General features: G+C 44.6%; 1 protein-coding gene across 1 annotated transcript in view; it reads left to right on the top strand.

Annotated features, from left to right (window-relative positions):
* Positions 1-19,978, top strand: part of PTPN5 (protein tyrosine phosphatase non-receptor type 5) — a 529,877-nt gene that overhangs the window by 126,329 nt on the left and 383,570 nt on the right. The window lies entirely within an intron of this gene.

Below are 19,978 nucleotides of genomic sequence, written 5' to 3'. Positions count from 1 at the left end.
TAAGTCAGGGATCAGGTCACTCCACTGGCTCCCTGTCAGGGAAAGAATAAAATTCAAAACCCTGTGCATATCGCATCAAGCCTTCCATAGAGCTAGCCCTGAGATCAACCACACCCTTCTCACCCCCTATTGTCCCGGTAAATCACTTCGATCTACGAACGCATTCCTGGCTGCAGTTTCCAGAGTCAAAAGGTCCAGAGCAGGAGGCAGGTCCTTCACGCTCAACGCTGCTAAATTATGGAACTCCCTTCCCTTCTCACTAAGGTCCAACCCTATTCTCTCGTCCTTCCGTAAAGAGTTAAAAACAATCCTCTTCAGAAATTAGCTCCCCACCTGGATCTCTCCCCCCTTCCCTCAGAGTTCTATTTCCTCTACTTAGTGGTTGGACGCACTCGGGCAGCAGCCGCGCTCTACAAAACTCCTTCATTTCATTTCATTTCCTTACACCATATTGCATTAATTTTGGCTTTACAACATGAAATCCTAGTTTGTACTTCACTGACCTCTAATCCCCCTCTGAGCACCTGTATTAGCTCTTGCTCTTGCTTCGTTGAATCTTCCAAGAGCCTCTGTATCAGAGTTTGCGCTCATTTCTGTTTGGCCAATCCATAGCTGAGTACTTCACACCATATTCCCGCTTTGAGAGCATAACATACTATTGCGCTAGAAGATGTTTCCCTATTGACCTCCAAAAATTGAGAGACCCAGGTCAACATATGATCAATAAATTCCTTCTCTATTAAAAGTTTCCTATTAAACATAAACACCCTAAGAGTTTTTGCCTGCCTAAAGCTATAGACGTCTAACAGTAGTGGGCCGTGATATGTTGTTATTCTAGAACATACCTGCATTTTTGCACCAACAGTAAGTAAATTAGACATAAACACATAGTCAAATCTGACTAGTTTATGATGAGGATATGAATAGAAGGTATAGCCAGGATCCAGATCATTTAAGGTAGCTCATACATCTAATAATCCATGATCTTTTAACAGCTGCCTTAATGCTTTAAAAACCTTAGGTTTCCGACCCATATATTTGTAATTGTCATCATCTAACTGATGTTTTTCTGTATGTACACTAAAATCCCCACAGACGATCAAAGGGGTATCCCACAGCGCCAATTTGATATTCAAATTCTCTAATTTAAGAGCTTCGTCAAAGTTTGATCCATATACTGTGCAGATTGTCACCTTATTACCACCAATAATACACTCGACCATCACCCATCTACCATATTTATCTGACCTTTCCCTCCCAGCCCCTGAGATGTCCCATCTTGCAAGAATAGCAGCCCCCTACTGGTGATAGTCTGACTGGTTTCAGCCAAGAGCTTATATACGAGTTCTTCTAGCACCTTACGCTTAGCCCAAGATATATGCGTCTCTTGAATGCACAAAATATTAGGTTTCATTCAGCACAAATCAGCAGCAACCCGTCTCCTCTTATTAATATTGTTTAAGCCACAAACATTAAATGAACACATACGTACTCCACTAACAGCCATTTTGCCCAGTATATTTTACCAATTTCACAGTTAACCTGTTTATCTTTTCTACACACATTTGTAACTTAATTTAATTGCATTTGCATGTATGACCTTGCTATAAACTTTACTATGTATTGATTTTTTAAACTTTTTAACACCTCCCGCCTACCCATCCCATCCCCGTGACCCAACCCATCTCCCCCACTCAGCACCCCGTGCCCACCCACCCCTCAACCACCCCCCACCCTTTCCCCAAAACGTCAGCAATAGGGCGTATAGCCCTGTGATGGAAGGTGAGTATACCAACTTGTGTTCGACCACCCACCAACATATACCTGGCTTTTAATGGTCAACATAAAATATTTGCAGCCTTATACGAGGACACTATCTGAATAGCCTTAAATAAAATTCAAAGGGAAAAACCATGCTACCTTCTAATCCCCATATAAATTTGTTTATAACCAGGTGGAAAAAAGAGAAAACCCTCTATTTAATATTAGCAGGTCTTTTCACAAAGTCGTCAAATATTCCTTAGCCTGCACCTCTGAAATGTAGAAGCGTATTTGCCCTTTAGCCAGAACTTTCAAGGTCGCAATATTCAACAAAAAAGCTTGTGCTCCTTTTACCTGAAAAGGAGTGATTAATTAGCACAGCCTCCATCTCTTCTCAACAATATAATGACAATATTCAGGCCTAACAAAAAATTGCAAGCCTTTCCCCATCCTCTTTTTATATGGTCGTGTCAAATCATGTACAACCTGTTGAGCACAAAAAATATTCAAGGAGATCAAGATTGCCCATGACCGCTGTTTCGATTGTCCCCCTTTTGCCAATCATTGCTTGAAAGGAAACCTGTGTGACCTTTGGACTTCCACAGCCCAGTTCCAATCCTTAAGTCCAGGGAAAGCCTCTGAGAACAATTCCACCACAAACGTACGAGGATCCTGTCCCTCAATCCCCTCCGGTACTCCTAGTATTCTGAGATTGTTTCTGCGGAGTCTATTTTCCAAATTCACAAGCTTAATCTGTACATCCTCTTTGTGGGCATTTATTGCTTCTGTTGCCCCCTTTTGTGCCTTCATTTGGTCTGCCAACGTTGAACTTCCAGTCTCGACTGCAACCATTCTCTCTGTGAATTCATTGCATGTTTTAGCGATCCCTCTGACCATGTTTTGAAGCTTGCGAAAAGCTGCATTGGTTTTCAAGTTCTCAGTCCGGGTCTCAACCCTATGATCTAACATACACCGGTAAATTGATTCCAGGGAGATTTCCTCATCCGGTCCAACTGTTATCCCACCCACAGCTTGGTCAGGAAGGTTAGCATCTTCTGGAGCCCTTTCACCAGACAAAGAAAAATCCCAGAGCAGAGTCTTTGTCCCATCTGACCTCTCACCGCTATCCTTAGTTGTTACTTGCTTACAGACAGTAGGTAGTTCTAAATTTTCATCCTCCTGGGTTGTACTATTTGGATCACTGTCAAGACTTATTATTGAACCCTCACAGGAGCCTGATTTATGTTCTATCTCACCATCATCTTCAGACATATCCGAGGGTTCAGAGAGAGAAAAGAACTTCTCCCCGAGTCGGCTTCCTTGCAATTAGCATCAGTGACATTGACTGTTACCCCAGACTCTGGATCTATTACTTCAGGCACCTCATCCTCCTCATGGAGTCCAACAGTCATCCCTTTCCCCCGACTTTATAGCCACTGCTCCTATAGTGGCCAGGTTTATCGCCATTACCCCATTCAGATTCAGGTCTTGCTTGATTCTGCAAGTCCACCCTTCCCTCTGAGTCCTCTCCCTGCTTTCCCTGCTCAATATCGCTATCAGTATTAACGTTACCCCCATTAGTCTTTTCCACCAATGCTGACTGAGATATATTCGAAGTTGATTGCTTTTTCTTGGTAGCCACCTGAAATATCTGGGGTATTTCCTTGCTGAGTGATCCTTGAAATCCTCCTGCCATAGCCCCTTCTGATCCTTCTAGGAGAGCTCTCGCATTGCTGCCAGCAAGAGCTGCTCTAGTCCCTGCCACAACTTCCATAGTGGCTCTGGTATTTCCTCCCCGGGCTGCTTTAGGAGGCATGTCAAATCACAAAAAGGGTTTTATCAGGGCTGTCAATCAAGGCAATTAGCTAAAAACACTTACTTCAAAGTGTCAGGAAAGTCCGCTTATATGCACCCCACATTCAACTTCATGGTAACCCCTGCTGCATACTCCTCCAGACTCCTTCGATCAGCCCTGCTACTCCACTGCGGCTGACAATTGCTTCACTGAGCACATGGACCCCACCGTTACATTCCTGCGTTGCGCTCCACGGAAGAAGCTGACCGACTGCACTCCGCCCTCCTGCTGTTTGAAACACCACAGACGTATTTGTGCATGTCCAACCCCATCACTTAGAGCCTCCACTTAATCCGTCCGATCCGTCCAGCATATTTCACCACGAGTTGTTCCTGATGCTCTCGTGAAATACCGGATTGGGGGGCAAGATTGCTTCTATATCGCATCCACTGCTACTCTGGCACACCGACAACAGCCAGGGCTGCTCACCAACACCAGTCTGCTTAACTCCTCTGCTCAACTCCACCACTCCGATCCCAAACGCCGCAGGTGCACACCACAGGTGAGCGTGCTTTACCCTATAGCAGCGTCCCTTTCCACAGCATGTCCGTTAGTTTCCACTGCTGTTTGGCTTAACACAAAGACCTTATAAAGAGGTCTTTTTACACTGCAATGTTTGGAAAGTTTTCTCTGCGCTTCATCTTTCCATAGTCCACTGCATAGCACGTTATTTCTCCGACCTGCTACACCGCTAGATTAAAGGGTGGTGCACACACAGGCCCTGCTCACACACATCCAGCAAGCAGAAGCCATCTTGCCCACCCGTTCTGCTCCTTTCTCTGTAGTAAACTCAGCCAGAAGCCGTTCGCCCGCCACTACCTTTGAGCAAAAAATCAACCAGCAAGTTACATCAAGGGCAGACTGCTCATGGCTACCAGCAGCCTTATCTCAGAGCCGGAACAACTGAAATACAACCAATTACGGAGTAACAATATGCTCCTGGAGCATTAACAGATTTGTCACGAAATCTCAATCTCCAGACACTTTTGGTTTTATAAAAAAATACAATGTAATACTTCTACAGGAAACCTGGGCAGCATCTAGCATCCCAATTAAAGGCTATCTGGAATTTATGTCCATTGCCTCGAAAAAGTGTAAATATGTCAGGCTCCGTGGTGGACTTTAAATGTACGTTTCTATCAAACTGTCCCAACGCATCAAACAGCTAAAATTCGAAGTAGACTGGATCGCTGGCATTGTGGTCAGTAGGCCTTCTTCAGATAGCCAGCTACTTCTGCTCAACGTCTACATCTCTGCGCATCCCAACGAGAAAAAATCTAAAATGGATTATCTGACTAATGTCGTTTGCAACATATTAAGTGATCACATTAGTATACCCTGTTTAATTTCTGGAGACCTCAATACAAACTTTTTTTATAATTCTCCCGAGGATCTTGGGATCATTTCCCCAGCAGTTCCCCCACATCTCGTATCACAATCAACACCAGCAGGGCAGAAACGCTTGCAACTGGGCAAATATACTGTCCTCTAGCTTGGTAGAGTGGGGTACACCGTACTGAATGGAGGCCTCCCTATGGATACACCTCCTGTTTGGACCAGAACCAACGGTCCAACCTACTCATTTCTGGATTTCACATTAGGTAGCAGCGAAATACTCCCCCTGATCGAGAGCTACTACATCACGCCGCAGGGGGAGAGTGTCCACGGAGCGCAAATAATATCTCTATCTTTTAACATTCAACACCTTCGTGAAATTGCACACACACTTTCAGGCTGCTGTTCAGAGAACTTAAGGAGAATGAAATGGTATATTGCTAAGAAAGGACATCCAGGTTTGGATTGGTATGATCAGAGACATTTGAAGATAGTTCTAGACCCAAACAGTAAGGAACATGACTTAGCGATTGATGATGGGATTCATGTTCGTAATGACATGTCGAGTAAGTTTTGTAATGTTTTCAGCAAAATATTGGGGAACCTTAAGGCATTTGAACATAGGATTATTTTGAAAAATGATGCAACTCTGAAGGTACACAAACAGAGGAACATTGCTGTGATGGAAAGAGATGCCATTTACAGAGAATTAGAGAAATTAGTTGAATTGGGATTAATGGAACCAATTGAAGCATCAGGCTAGATTTCTCGACTGGAGACAGAGCGCAATGGTAAGATCAGGTTATATGGCGATTTACTCCACTTTATCAACAACATTGCCATAAATGGATTTCCGTTACTGAAATTAAATGAAATAGTGATGTGTATCAAGGGTGCGAAATAGTTCTCCACCTTTGATTTATCTTCAGCGTATCACCAAATTTCATTGACTCCTGAGTCAATGGAATTCACAGCATTTATCACCCCCGAGGCTTTTTTACAATTTCAGCATATGGCATTTGGCATAGCGTCAGCTACAGCTGTATTTCAATGCTTAAGGTTTAAGTTGTTGGGAAGGTGAAGGGCACAATAGTCTTCCAACATGATATTTTGATATTCAGGCAAGACAATTAAGATGATAACAGGTTGTTGAAGGTCCTCGGTATATTGGAATCAAAAGGTTTAAATCAAGAATTTTCTAAGTGCAAATTTGCTGAGAGAAATGTGACTTATCTAGGTCATGTCATTGGTGAAGATTTTGTCAAAGCCCAGCTATCTTTGGCTAATGCTATTGACCAAATAAAAGGTCAGAACCTTCCTGTGATTAGTGGAATATAGTGCGAAATTCATACCGAAGTTTTCAGAAAAGTCCTATCAAATTAGATAGCTATTCAAGTCTAAGAACAAGTTTGTGTGATCTAGTGAGCGTGAGGAAGATTTCATGGCATAAAAGCTTCTATTACATATGTGTCAGCAGTAAATTGTTTTGACCCACGTGCATCCAGCGTTATCACCATGAATGCTAGCAGCAAAGGTCTCAGGGCAGTTTTGTCCCAGATAAATGAAAATCGCAAACAATGCATTATTGCTTATGCATGATGATCATTATCCCCCATGGAAGAAAAGTATTTAATTATTGTGTGGCAAATATTAGCTAGTGCATAGGTTAGGAACCATTTTAGAACCTTTATTTGGGTAAACAATTTACTATCCATTTTGATTAAAAACCCTTTGCTAAAATGTTAACATCAGAGGGTACTTAAATTGCTTGCATTAGGATAGCTAGGCTATCTATGCTGATGCAGGAATATAGTTACAAATTTGTTTACGCCCCAGGAAAGGAAAATGTACTGGCAGATTTTGTGTCCAGAATGCTAGCACAGTTGAAAGAGTGTGACGATGACAGATGGAATGAGTTTAGGTAGCTTTAGTACATGATAACTGCTAAATGCTCACTGATAGCAAGCCTATACTCAGGACAAGAATTTAGACAGGCAAAATCCTCAGGATATAATGTATTTGACTACAGGGATAATATCAACAATTAATAAAGACACTAGCCAAGGACATTACATTATGAGTATAGCAGATCCATGGCTTTGCAAACTGTTCTGTTCTAGACTCGCTCCTGTGTGACAGCTTTCCTATGTGGGTCCGTGAGCGCTGAGATACCCTTTCGGGGATGATTCAAGCGCTATATTAATCCATAAAAGAAATAAATAAACTATGCATTTCCAAACTAAAGAAATCATCGAAGACTTGAGACAATTCAATGTACAACTATACTAGGGGTAAACCATTGGCAAAGCTCTTGGGGTATATGTTACTTTAGTTTTGAAATGAACACCTCTGCTTAAGCTGACTCCCGGTGGAAGAGTATCTTTAATCACTCCTGTTTCACTGAGTAGGCTACAGAGCATCATGCAGAAAGTACCCAATAGGAGAGCTGCAGGATGGGTCAATTGCCTGGGTAATAGTGTGAACATCTTGACGAGTAACTCCAGCTGCCATTATATCAAACTATAGTGCAGGGAATAGCAATACCTTTGTCACAGCAGATTGCAGAGATCATTTTGTAAACCATTTCTCAACACACATTAGCTCATTTATTAATAAAGAGGTCCACTGTGGTAGTTGAAAAACTGTCCTGCATGTCAACATGGATCAGTTGCAGGGTGGGACACACCATCACATACAGAATTTACAGAGGTACTGATAGACTGAGCATAGTTGCCAGACAAGGCACTATCCTTGATAATGTTGGGTGTATAACATCCATTTCAGAGGGCCATTCCAAAGCTCAATTTGACCTGGCTCTAGACAATATATGCTAGCTGGATGGTAGTAATATTAGTAAATGGCCGCTCCTCACCACTGCTTCTCATACCCAGGAACTTGCAGTAGGAGTGTCCATTACAGCCCCTTTTACATGCTCTCTATCAGGAGCTTTACATCTCCATGCTGGACCAGACAACTTTAATACCATCAGTACCCTGCACTAGTTTGACACCAGCGATTGCTACATTTGCTGACAATGTCTTAAACTATACCTCAGATCGGGTGTTAGTGCTTCCAGCTATTGAATCACTGCTTTAAAATTTGGCAGCTATCCAAGCCATTAACAAAATGTGGACAAGATTCAAGCAGCATTGGACTACTTCAAATGGTCAAGTTACCCAGAGCATTATATTCTTTCTGAGATATCCCAGTTTTTATTTCATACACTTACTTTACTAGACCACATGCGAATCTACCCTCATTTGTAAGGTGTCTTAGACAGTAAAGGAGGACATTTTACTTTATCCATTTCCCACTTATGAGAAGTGACTGCACATTAACTCTGTTTCAGTTTTAGTGTTAGGTTATGATGGGTTGTAGAACAATACTTCTCATTCAGCACAATGCAACTGGTTCTACATTAGTTGACTTATTTATACGCCTCTGTGTTTCCTTCAGCCCATTTCCCAGGACATATTGTTTGGGGTCAAGGACAACAAGTTTTCATGTTAATTTTGTCTTTGGGACAAGTAGGCCCTACCACCAGCAGCACAAACCCTTTGACTGCCAGATTGCAGTACCAGATTATAAATCAAGGAAAGGCATTTTCTGCAGTTAAGGTAATATTTGTGTCCATACGTTAATGCTGTTTGAACTTGTATTTATAGTTTATTATTAGAAAGCCTTTATTATTAGTGTGAGCGCTCAAAGGAACTATTGCAAGTTCCGACTGCACTACTGACAGTGGTTGCAGCATACAAATGTGTAGACACGTTTTCAAAGTTTAGAAACTAGATTCCCAGACCTGAGGCGGAAGCCGGGTTCTGGAGGTACGCTATCATTGTTTTTAAAATTGTGTAATTTACTTTTAACTGTTGACTTAAAAACCTCTAAAAGCCTACCTGACCTCGTTGGGAGACCACTTTATTCTGCCCTCATACCACGCAGCCGACTGATCGCTGCTGCGGTAATTGTTTGTTGTTCAGCGGCCGCCATCGCAGGCGTGCTCGCTAACCACGCCCCCTTGAGGCCACGCCCCTTCTTTTTCTCATATCATGTGCCTAGGCAGGAAGCGCAGCGGACGAGCGCAGCAGGAGCGCCTAAGGCAAGCCCGTCTGCGCCCGTCCGCGCCTGGACGGGCCCAGGGACCAGGCAGAATGGAGAATTCATCAGGTACTCCTCCCTTGAACTGCATTCTCTTCAGAATTCCGCTCTCCCACCCCTCGACCCGACCACACATGCTCGCCTAAAGGCCAGCAATATCCTCTCTCACCATTACATGCAAGAACCGCCCACTATCTCATCTCAAAGTTCTAAAACCAATAAGCTCCCCCCTAAACCCAATCTCCTGACCCTCCGCTGTCTTTATCTGAACACCAGATCTCTGGTTAAACACCAATTAGATATATTCCTGCTCCTGAAGTCGGATAGACCAGACATACTATTTGTCGCTGAGACATGGCTCACTGCAGACTCCTTGCCAGATATTCTCACGGCCCTACCATCAGATTATTACATCTTGTCAGCAAATAGAAAATCAGGAAAATCCGGTGGAGGTGTTGCCGCCATCATTCATAAAGACCATACGTTTACCACCTTACCTCCCCTAGACTTATCAGATACGGAAAACTTAGTCATCAAATCTGACACCGACACAGGCACCATGGTGCTAGCATTGATATACCGACCACCTACATCCATGCCTTCCTTCCCAGCTTCCCTGTCTGAGCAACTAGCAGGTCTAGTCATTGACTATGACAAGGTCATGGTCATAGGGGATCTCAATTACTGGTACAACAACTCGGAAGCCGGACCTCATGCCATAGAACTTTTCGAGCTCCTCTCTAATTTAAACTTCCGTCAACACGTCCTGATCCCCACTCATGAAAAGGGACATATCCTAGACCACATCTGGTCTCACAATATCTCTACCTCCTGCCCCACGGTCTCACCATGCATATGGTCTGACCACCACCTATTGAAATTCTCCATCACCACTCAGGGCCACCCAAAAAACCAAGCGCCCTCGGGGGGGGTCAGCTAGGAAATGGAGATCCCTAAACCTCCAAGATTTCCTATCCACCCTGACCAACTCCATCCCTACCCCGGCACCAGACATCAATTTGATGGACAAAGCGCACACTGAGTGGCTTCTCTCTGCATGCAACGAACATGCTCCCCTCACCAAGTTCTCCCGCGCCCGTCTCATGGACGCCCACAGATGGTTCTCTGCTGACTTAAAAAAGCAGAAACTAGAACTCCGCCAACTAGAGAGGAAGTGGAGACATGGCTACCACGCCACAGACAGATCATTATACAAGACAGCCCGCAAAAATTATAAGAGCTCTATCTTATCTGCCAAAGCAACTTTTTTCTCAGATAAAATCTCCAACGCCCAAAACAAATCAAGGGAAATTTTCAGAGTCGTAAACGACTTATGTAACGATTCCAGAACCTCTCCCTCTCAACCAGCATCACAAATGATGTGCAACTGGCTCAACGATTTCTTCAAGAAAATCGACATCATAAAAAACAGCATTCAAACCAACCACGCCATGGCAGACTATCCGGACATCAGTAGAAATCCTAATACTCTCCAGGATATCCCCCCATCGATCCACCCAAATTACTGGAACTGATGAACCGAGTAAAATCGGGCTCACCTAACGATCCCTGCCCCCTGCATATACTGAAGGAAGTTTATGCTGCACTCCCTCAGGGCATACTTCCCATCTTGAACACCTCCCTATCACGAGGAATAGTACCCGATTCCTTTAAAAATGCCACCCTGGTCCCTCTAATTAAGAAACCAGGTGCCGATCCCTCCAACCTTTCTAATTACCGCCCCATTTCCCTTCTCCCTTACGGCGCCAAGCTGCTTGAAGCCCATGTAACCAGCTGCATATCCAACTTCATTGAAACATCAGACTACCTGGAACCCAACCAAGCGGGATTCCGCCAGGCACACTCTACCGAGGCGGTGATCCTCGCCGTGCAGAATACTCTAAGGACCAATGCCTACAATGGAATTCACCAAGCCCTCGTACTTCTTGACCTGTCGGCCGCGTTCGACACGGTGGATCACACTATTTTATTACACCGTGTCGAACAAGCCGGCCTCAGCGGCGCGGCTCTCGCTTGGATTAAGTCCTTCCTGACGGATAGATCCCAGGCTGTAAAGCTGGAGAACTTTACAGCACCTATACTCTCCACCACCTGCGGTGTCCCACAGGGCTCCTCATTGTCTCCCCTCCTTTTTAATTTATATCTTAAACCCCTACTGCACTCCTTGAAAAACAGAAAAGTCACCATTTACAACTATGCAGATGATTTGCAGCTGGTATTCCCCCTGAACTCACCGGATTCCATCGAGGAATTTCAAAAGACCATGCTGCACATTCAGAGCTGGATGGATCAGAACCATCTTAAGCTCAATCCAGGAAAGACTGAGCTTGTACTCCCCAGTAACAGCGCACTCAGTTGGGGCCCCCACTTCTGGCCATCCTCAATGGGCACTCCCCCATCCCCCTCCCAGTCAGTAAAAAGCCTTGGGGTCACTCTTTGCACCGACCTCTCACTGAAAACCCAGGCCGGAACAGTGATCTCCTCCTGTTTCTTTCAGCTAAGAAAGATTAAGAAAATCGCCCATCTGCTGACCCATTCCGCTCTCATCCAGGTAGTACTCGCATTGGTTCTCTCGCGATTAGATTTTTCCAACTCCATCTACCTGGGCCTACCCCTCGTCATCGCCAAACGCCTGCAGATTGTTCAAAATCAAGCGGCCAGATTAATATTCAAGAGCAATCACAGGAAGTCAGCCAAACCTTTGTTGGCCTCCCTTCACTGGCTCCCCATAGCCCATCGGATTACCTTTAAGATAGGCTGCATAATCTTCAAGGCCCTCCACGGAAAAAGCCCCAGGTTCGTCAATCAACTCATAAACAAACACAAACCGACCCGAGACCTTCGCTCTGCCCACCTGTCCCTCCTCACGGTGCCGACATTTAAAAAGAAACGACTTGGCGGATCCTGTTTCGCATACCTCGCCCCAAAAACCTGGAACTCATTGCCCTTATCTATTCGGAACTGTACCAAGCTGACAGAGTTTAGGGGAGCTCTGAAGACCTGGTTATTCAAACAAGCGCACGGTTAGAGCACTGTTCCATCTGTCTCTTCATTTACCATTTACCATCTGTTTCTATCAGCGCCATGAAACCCCTGGGTGACCGTGCGCTTAACAAGTTCCGTATAACATAACATAACATAACAATATGAGGCTGCATATAATGCTTCCAGGATGCTCTCTGATTAGATGCAAATATATGCAAAAACTCGAGAGCAAGATTGATGATTTTTTGCTTTCAAATTAAAATAACTAGAAACAAAACGTTTGGTAAACTACTTGAAATTTTAGGTACCATTTCTTTGAAACATCATTTAGTAAAATATGTTGATGCATGCTAGTACTTCCCCAAAAATTGCTATAATAGGAAATCAGTGTAACCAGTTTCAACAGAATTATAGGAAACATGACAATAAGCAAGCATTGGCAAAGCATATAGGTTGGACATTGATTGTCAGCCGTTTGGTTTTGTCAATGCATGTCCTGTTTTGACATTGTTCATCATTATAACAAACATTGTTAAAAGCAAAAATATCTTTGGTCTGAAAAACCACACATTGCCACAGTAGTTCCTGGCACTAAACAAAACTACATTGCATGCTAATATGCTCCTTGTGAAAGAGCAGAATGATGTCACTCATAGTGAAGCCAGCCAGTAAGGGGAGGGGGGTTTGAGGAGAGAAAGAGAGAGACAGAGAGAGAGAGAGTGAATACATTTTAATAAAAACAAAAGGTCTTGTTTAAAGCCAGGATTAAATAGGGGTCACAAAAGTCAGCCATGGTATATGTCCTTGCATTAGTTGAGATTTATGGCTTTCATGAATTTGCAAGAATTTACAGGAATAGCTCAGGAAATCGTACTCCTAGAAATTATTTGTGAACTGCATTTTAGCATGAGCAAATATGCATGTGTAGAATTGCTCAAGCAAAAATCGGTTGATCAGTAACAAGTTCACTTTCCCACCAACCACTTTTTTCCCCAACCCTGGAAGAAGTTTTACTTCTGCCCTTGCCAGGAGTAAACTTCCAGCCTTTTTCTGTATGATAAAATATTAGAGACAAGCTGATGAAAACCCGTATAACATGCTAGTAGGTTTGCACAGACTCAAAAGGGCCTTCCAACCATGGGACACTTTTGCTTACTGCAGTATGTAGATCTGCAGAAAAGTGGCAAACTAAGAGAATTTCTAGTATTTAAACCGTACTCTGATATGAGCTCTAGCATAGTCAGAGAGGCTATTACCAACGCTTTTACATAATGAGATTGCTGCCCTAATTTGCCGCCGCACTACATGGAACCAAAGGGACAAGTACATTGTGATACAGGACAAGTAGATTTATGAAGCAACCTGTCCCATGGATTAGTACATATTTTATTAAATTTCACACCCCTCATCCTTCTTTTTGTCACGATTTTCTTGCCCTCTATAACACCCGCGTATATATCAGCTAAAGATGCCTTAATAACCCATGTGGGGTTTAGAATGAAGGTACCCATGATCAAGCAAAACTTTCTAAATATCATGGGGAATGTCTGACATGCAATAGTCCTGTTTTCTCGACCTACTGTTCAGTCCCTAATGAATCACCATGGCTGAGATCCAGCTTTCTGGGTCTTCATCCAAATTGGAGTACTTTCATTACTTTTGGATATCCAGGAGGAATCTTTGATACCGCAGATTGAGTTTTTTCATTAGTTACAACTTTAGGCTTATGTTATTAAAATGCAGCTGCACTATGGCAATTAGAACATCATATGCTAATATAGAGATTCTGGGGAACTGAATTTACCACCATCCATCCTTCTATAATCCTCTTAAATTTGGAAACAATGATGGTCCGGAGATATGAACCAGAAACTGATTGGCAGTACAAGTTGAACCCAATCTCTTTTTGTTATCATTAAAATTACATAAAATCATTAGTGTATCTAGATTTAAAACCCAATGCTATTGCCAGCTATTTGATCTTTATATAAAAATTGTAAATGGCAGTAGTCATTTGAGGTGGTTATTAAATTCTCTAGTGTGACCACTGACACACCAAGAGAGGGAATATCTTTGCAGCCTCCCCTAGCTTAGCACATTTCTTGGAAATGGTGTTTCTCAAATTGTCAACCCAGTTAATCCTTGGTAAGAGTTAATTTTTGATAATTTTGTTTAATATTAATCATATCTGCCAAGATATCTTCTTAAAATAGCTTTTGCATTTGAAGGATTCTACATCACCCCATAACAATCTCTGGACGGCAGAGGTATGTGATGTGCATACAAATGTTTACAAATTTCTGATGCATCTCAGGGGACCGTACACAATATTCTATTTATCATTTTACCTATGAAGTATGTACGGTTGCTCCAACAAAATTGAAAACAAAATATTATTCCTCTGTAATTTCAAATACAATTATGTGCCCAAACTCAAATCTCAAATTGTGTGCACACTAAATCCAATGACTGAATGCCAGACACACAGTTATCTAATCATGCTTATCTGCTAGCGGGATAGGTGACCTGGAGGTATTATTACTATGAATCATTGTGCTTTAGCTAGAAGAAATTGTATCAGAGATCGGACAAGGTCATCGTCAGGACACAGGAACAAAGTCATATTTCATTTTCATTTTTCAATCTTTATTTCGACCATTTGGTCATAAAAGATACACATACATTAAAATCACGTAGATACTGCCACATTTGATAAAACATCAGTGCATAATTTTAAAATCAAAACCAGACAATATTAACAATGTTAAAAATTAAAGCGATTCTACAGTCTACCCAGCATTTTTTAAAAGACGATTACGCGTATGCCAAACATTTGTAAAGAATTTGGAAAGTGCAAAAACAATTGGGCCGGAAACATCACATTTTAAAATCCTGTACATAGGTGTATATTCCGTGCCACCCAAATTCTTAATCAAGGGCAGCAGCCAGTGCTTTCTGGCTGCCTTGTATGCTGGGCAGAAAAAGATCACATGCAAATAATTTTCCTCTTTGTCAGTGCAAAGGGGACAGTACTTGGTTGAAGGGACTTGTGACCAGGTGCTAGAAAAGGAGCGTAAAGGCAATGTACCATATCTCCACTGGAGAAATAACTTTCTAGTGAGTATGGGATATATGGGATCAAAAGCCTTTTCAAATGTGTAGATATCCTTACTTTGCAGGAATTTGGAAGAAAGGGACCCCTCTGTCTGGGTAGCTAAGGCCCTTACCCTTTTGTGTTCGTGATACAGATTCGCCAAAGATATCTTGGAGATTCTTGGTGCTGTATTTGCTGGTTCGGTCCACAATTCGGGGAGCCCCAGATCTGTGCAAATTGACTGAATATTTTGGACCCAGGGAATACTAAGCGCCTTGGGGTGTTTTAATAATTCGACCAGTTCCGCCCTATAATCGGCGAGATCGTCACTGCTCCATAGCCTGCGCCAGAAGGCAATGGGTCTTAGACTTATCTCGTCGGCGAGAGGCCGTATCCCTAGATCAAGCCTCAAAGGGAGAAGTGGAGTGCTAGGGGGAAGTGAGGTAATTTGTCTTATAAACCTATTTTCCGTGGAAGACAGGTTCCGACATGGAATGTGGCCCCACAATTCAGCCCCGTACAAGATCGCCCCCCTGGCCTGTGCCTTATATATCTGAATTAAGGCCCCCAATGGGCGATAGGTCGAACCGGTCATCATCCGGGAAATACCCCCGGTAATTTGTATTAGTTTAAGGTTAGCCCTGGTTTGATGGGTCCCCCAGGTCATATTTTCGTTCAGTGTCACACCGAGATATTCAAACGTGGCTACTCTTTCCAGCCGCGCTGCTCCCAGTAGGGGATTCGGGCGCTGTTTGGGGCTTGGATTCAAAACCATATATTTGGTTTTTGTAGCATTGATTTCCAGCCCTCTATCCTGACAGAAGGCCACAAAGGCATCAAGTATCCTTTGGATGCCCATGGGTGTTTTAGATACCAATAGTGTGTCGTCCGCAAACATTATTGCGGGCACACTGTTGCCATTTAATTTGGGGGCATCTGTGTAGTCGGTGGCGTTTAGATGAGCGATTACCCCATTGACGAAGAGGCAAAACAGGGTCGGCGCCAGCACACAGCCCTGTCTTACCCCTCTGCCCACGGGGAATCTATCAGTCAGCTCCCCCGACCTCCCACACCTCACCTGGGCATAATTGTTGTGGTGCAGCCTCTGCAAGGTCAATAAAATATCTGGTGGTACGCCCATCCCTGCCAAAATGACCCAGAGTTTTCCCCTGGGCACTAGGTCGAAGGCGGCTCGTAGGTCCACGAAAATCGTGTACAAACTACCACCCTCGAACCTCACTGTCCTCCAGTAGACCAGATTCAGTCTAAAGACCTGGTCCACAGTCGATACCCCTTTCCTAAAGCCTGCCTGATATGGACTGAGGGCGCCTGCCTCCTTGATCCATTCCTGAAGCCTATTCAGGAGAACCCTGCCGAACAACTTCTGCGCTACATCTATCAGGCTAATCGGCCTGTAGTTGGCTGGGAGGAGGGGGGATCCCTTTTTAAAAATCGGGACCACCTCAGCCCCCAGCCAAGTACTGGGGATTTCCATCCCACCAAGGATACCATTAAAAAGAGCAGCGAGGTAAGGCGCCCAGACGGTGGGCTCCTGCTTGTACAGGTTTCCCGGTAGCCCATCCAGCCCAGGCGCCTTCCCCGAGGCCAGGCCTGAAATGGCAGCAGTGACCTCGCTCAGTGTTATTTGATCCGCCTGGGGGCCCTGCCTCTCTGGTTCAATTGGCACAGGAAGTTCTCCGGACTCAGCGCTATATAGAGACTGGAAGTGGGCCTGCCACACTCCAGGAGCTATGTTAGGCTCCACTGCTGAGTGTAAGCTCCCTGATCCCCCGTTTACCAATCTCCAAAACAAGCGTTGATCTTGCACTGCTAGGGCCTTTGTGAGTTCTTCCCACTGGTTTTCCTCCCATTCTATTTTGGCCTGGGCAAGAAGCTTCTTATAGGCTTGCCTACATTGCTTAAGGCGTTCCCCTCCTTTGCCCTCCTTAATTACTCCAAGGAGTTCTGTTTTGGCCCGTCTACAGGCTACATTGTACCATTGTGTTTTGCCTTGGCACCTCTCTTTTGGCTTTCGTACATTACGTGTAAAGTGGGGTGCCGCAACTTTTATAAGTTCCTTATGGGCATCAGACAGTTTACTCCTTATATCTATTTTATTTGCTACACTATCAAGGTCCCCAACAATTTCCAGGATGGGGGTAATCTCTGCATAAAGCAGTGGGAGTTTGTCCTTATTTGTGACCATATGCTCCCACCTAATTCTTCTCCTGCTGTTATCTATGAGGAGCGTGTGGTAATTCCCTTCTTCATGGGTCACTAGGCCCTGAGGTGCTGGATGAACAAGGTCTAACTCAAGGGCATTGTGGTCACTGTCCAGCCTGTCTGTTACCCTAAAATCCTGTATTGTTGACCACCTCGCTAATTGGACCAAAACGTAGTCCAAGTGTGACTCTCTTCCCCGGCGATTGTAAGTATTTTTACCTGGTGTGTCTGAGTTAACTCGCCCATTACACGCTCTGAGTCCATACCTTAACGTAAGGGCAGTGATTTGCAATGCTAATGGGGTCCAAGCTTTTGGAGATGGGACATCAACCCCTGGTACTGCCCACCTAGCTTCTTCTTCTAATAAGAACCCTTCCTGGAGGCCGGGGAGTGGCTCAAAGTGAGAGTTGAAGTCCCCACCCACCACATAATATGAATCAGTCGACAGTTCAGATAAAAAGTTCGAGAGTTCATTAAAAGTCGGTGATTCTTTTGTCTTTCCCATCGGCCTGGAATAGATGTTAACCAGCAGGAGGTTAGCTTTGTTTGGCCATGTTAATGAGACCGCCAGGATGTCATCAGAGTTGCATGGGAGCCGTGTTGCCACACAGCCCCGGTGAGCAGCAACCCATGTCGCAAGGCCCCCTGATGGACGGCCTTTGCCTTCCCACCTAGCTGGAATAAAGAATGATGTGTAGCCTTGATGTCCATGGTCCTCTCTAGCCCAGGTTTCCTGGAACATACATATGTCACCAGTTTCTATATACTTTTCCCAGGTCGGCTCTTCCAATTTGTTTGCTAATCCCGCGATGTTCCAGGAGATTATCCTCAGATGTTCGGGGGTGGGAGATGACAAAGCATGAAGGTTGGAGGAGGTGGGTCCGGGCTCCACTTGTGTTGCAGGGCCTGTAGCGGGGGGAGCAAAGGATGCATGTGGCACCAGGGATCCCCGCTCCCCCTCGCCAACAAGGAGAGGAACCATAGTTATCCCCTCAACAGCAACTACTCCATCAGTGGCTAGGTGGGAGAATTCGATTCTGACGTGGTCTAAGGCAGATGGATCATTCAATGGGCCAGAGGTTGAACCGAAGGACAAAATGGGGGGGTCCAGGGGGCCACGGGAACCCGAGACCCCTGGCACTGTCTTACAGGCAGTAAGTCAGTCGACCCCATCCAAGCCGTCCAGACAGTTAAAGCGATTAAAATCACAAAAAGGTGTTTCCGGCGGCTGGAAGTACGGGCGTTGTACAAAGCCTTTGTGATTGCGTCTATGTTCCACCCTTGTCCAGTCATCGTATATTGGGACCTGGTGCCTAGGAATCGGGGGAAAGAAAAAAGAAACTGGGAGGGTCTGTATGGTGGAATCAAGGGATCGGTTCACTCCTCTACAAATGTGTCGGACCGTACCTGGTTCCTTGAAGGTTACCATGATACAGTCCCCCACTATGGTTTTCCTGGTCTTCCCTAGCCATGGAACCCTTCTCGCCATGATGATTTCATTATTAAAATGGGGTGGCAAGGGTCGGTTCCAGTTAAGCCATTTGATTACCTTTTTCTTAAGGGATTGGTAATCCTCATTTTCCCCTGATCTTAAGTGGGGGGCACCAGCTAAGACCACCATTAATCTGTTAGCCTCAGGTGGGAGGTCTGGCCTCCGAGGTCTGGGAGTTGGGCGAACGGGCATGAGTGGGGGGGCATTAGCCTGATCTTGAAGTGTTCCAGAGGACTCTATTTGTGAACTATGTGGGGTTAAATCCACTGGATGAGTAGGTCTAGTGCTTTGATTGTTGTGCCGTGCCTGGAGTTGGATGGCCATAAGCGGTTGCAGGGGGGGGGCAGATGGCATACTTCTAGGGGGGGCTTTATTGACATTGGTTGCGGCTTCTACTTTGGAAGGTTCCCCAGCCGAAGAATGGGTTTCCACTAGCTTTGTCTGCTTACTTACTAGAGTGTTCAGAGTGGTAAGAAAAGTTTCTAGTAAGGTGAGCCTAATCTCGACTTTTTTAAAGCTGTCGGTGATGGGCTGTAGAAGGGAGCGGAGTAGAAATTCAATGCTCCCCTTAGCAGAGAGTGGATTGTTTGGATTCAGCGTAATAACCTCTGGTTCTTTAGTGGTGGCAGTTATACTGGGGTTTGAGAGCTTCGGAGGTGGCACTATCTCCGTATGCTTCCCCGGTAGAACGATATTTGGACGTTTCTTGCCAAAATCCAGATGTGATATTTTGGATTTCCCCCGCCCCCCGTTGTTTTCCGAGCACGTTTACTGGGTGGGGGCCTATGTAACTCCACCACTACATTTAATTTGGACTTGCTCTTATTAGCCAATTGGATAGGTGGAATTTGGGTTACCAGGTTAACAGGAGTATGGGAAATCTCTAGGGGGGCTGGCTCTATGTTTTTTACAAGCGCTATCCCAGGAGTAGAGGGAATTTCCCTTAGTAAGACGGGGAAATCCTCTAGTATCGAATTATTTAGACTGCTGGGTAGCACGCCTACCTCTTGAGTGGTGGGATAGGGGCTGATGTCAAGCAAAGGCCTAGTTTTCATAGATTCAATGGAGCGCCTGCGCTCCACCCTGCGTTTCTCAAGTGAACCTTCCATGT

The sequence above is a fragment of the Lissotriton vulgaris genome, chromosome 2_1 (genome assembly GCF_964263255.1).
Source record: "Lissotriton vulgaris chromosome 2_1, aLisVul1.2, whole genome shotgun sequence".
NCBI lineage: Eukaryota > Metazoa > Chordata > Amphibia > Caudata > Salamandridae > Lissotriton > Lissotriton vulgaris.
Note: the sequence above shows the minus strand (reverse complement) of the source record. Positions and strands in the feature narration are given on the sequence as shown.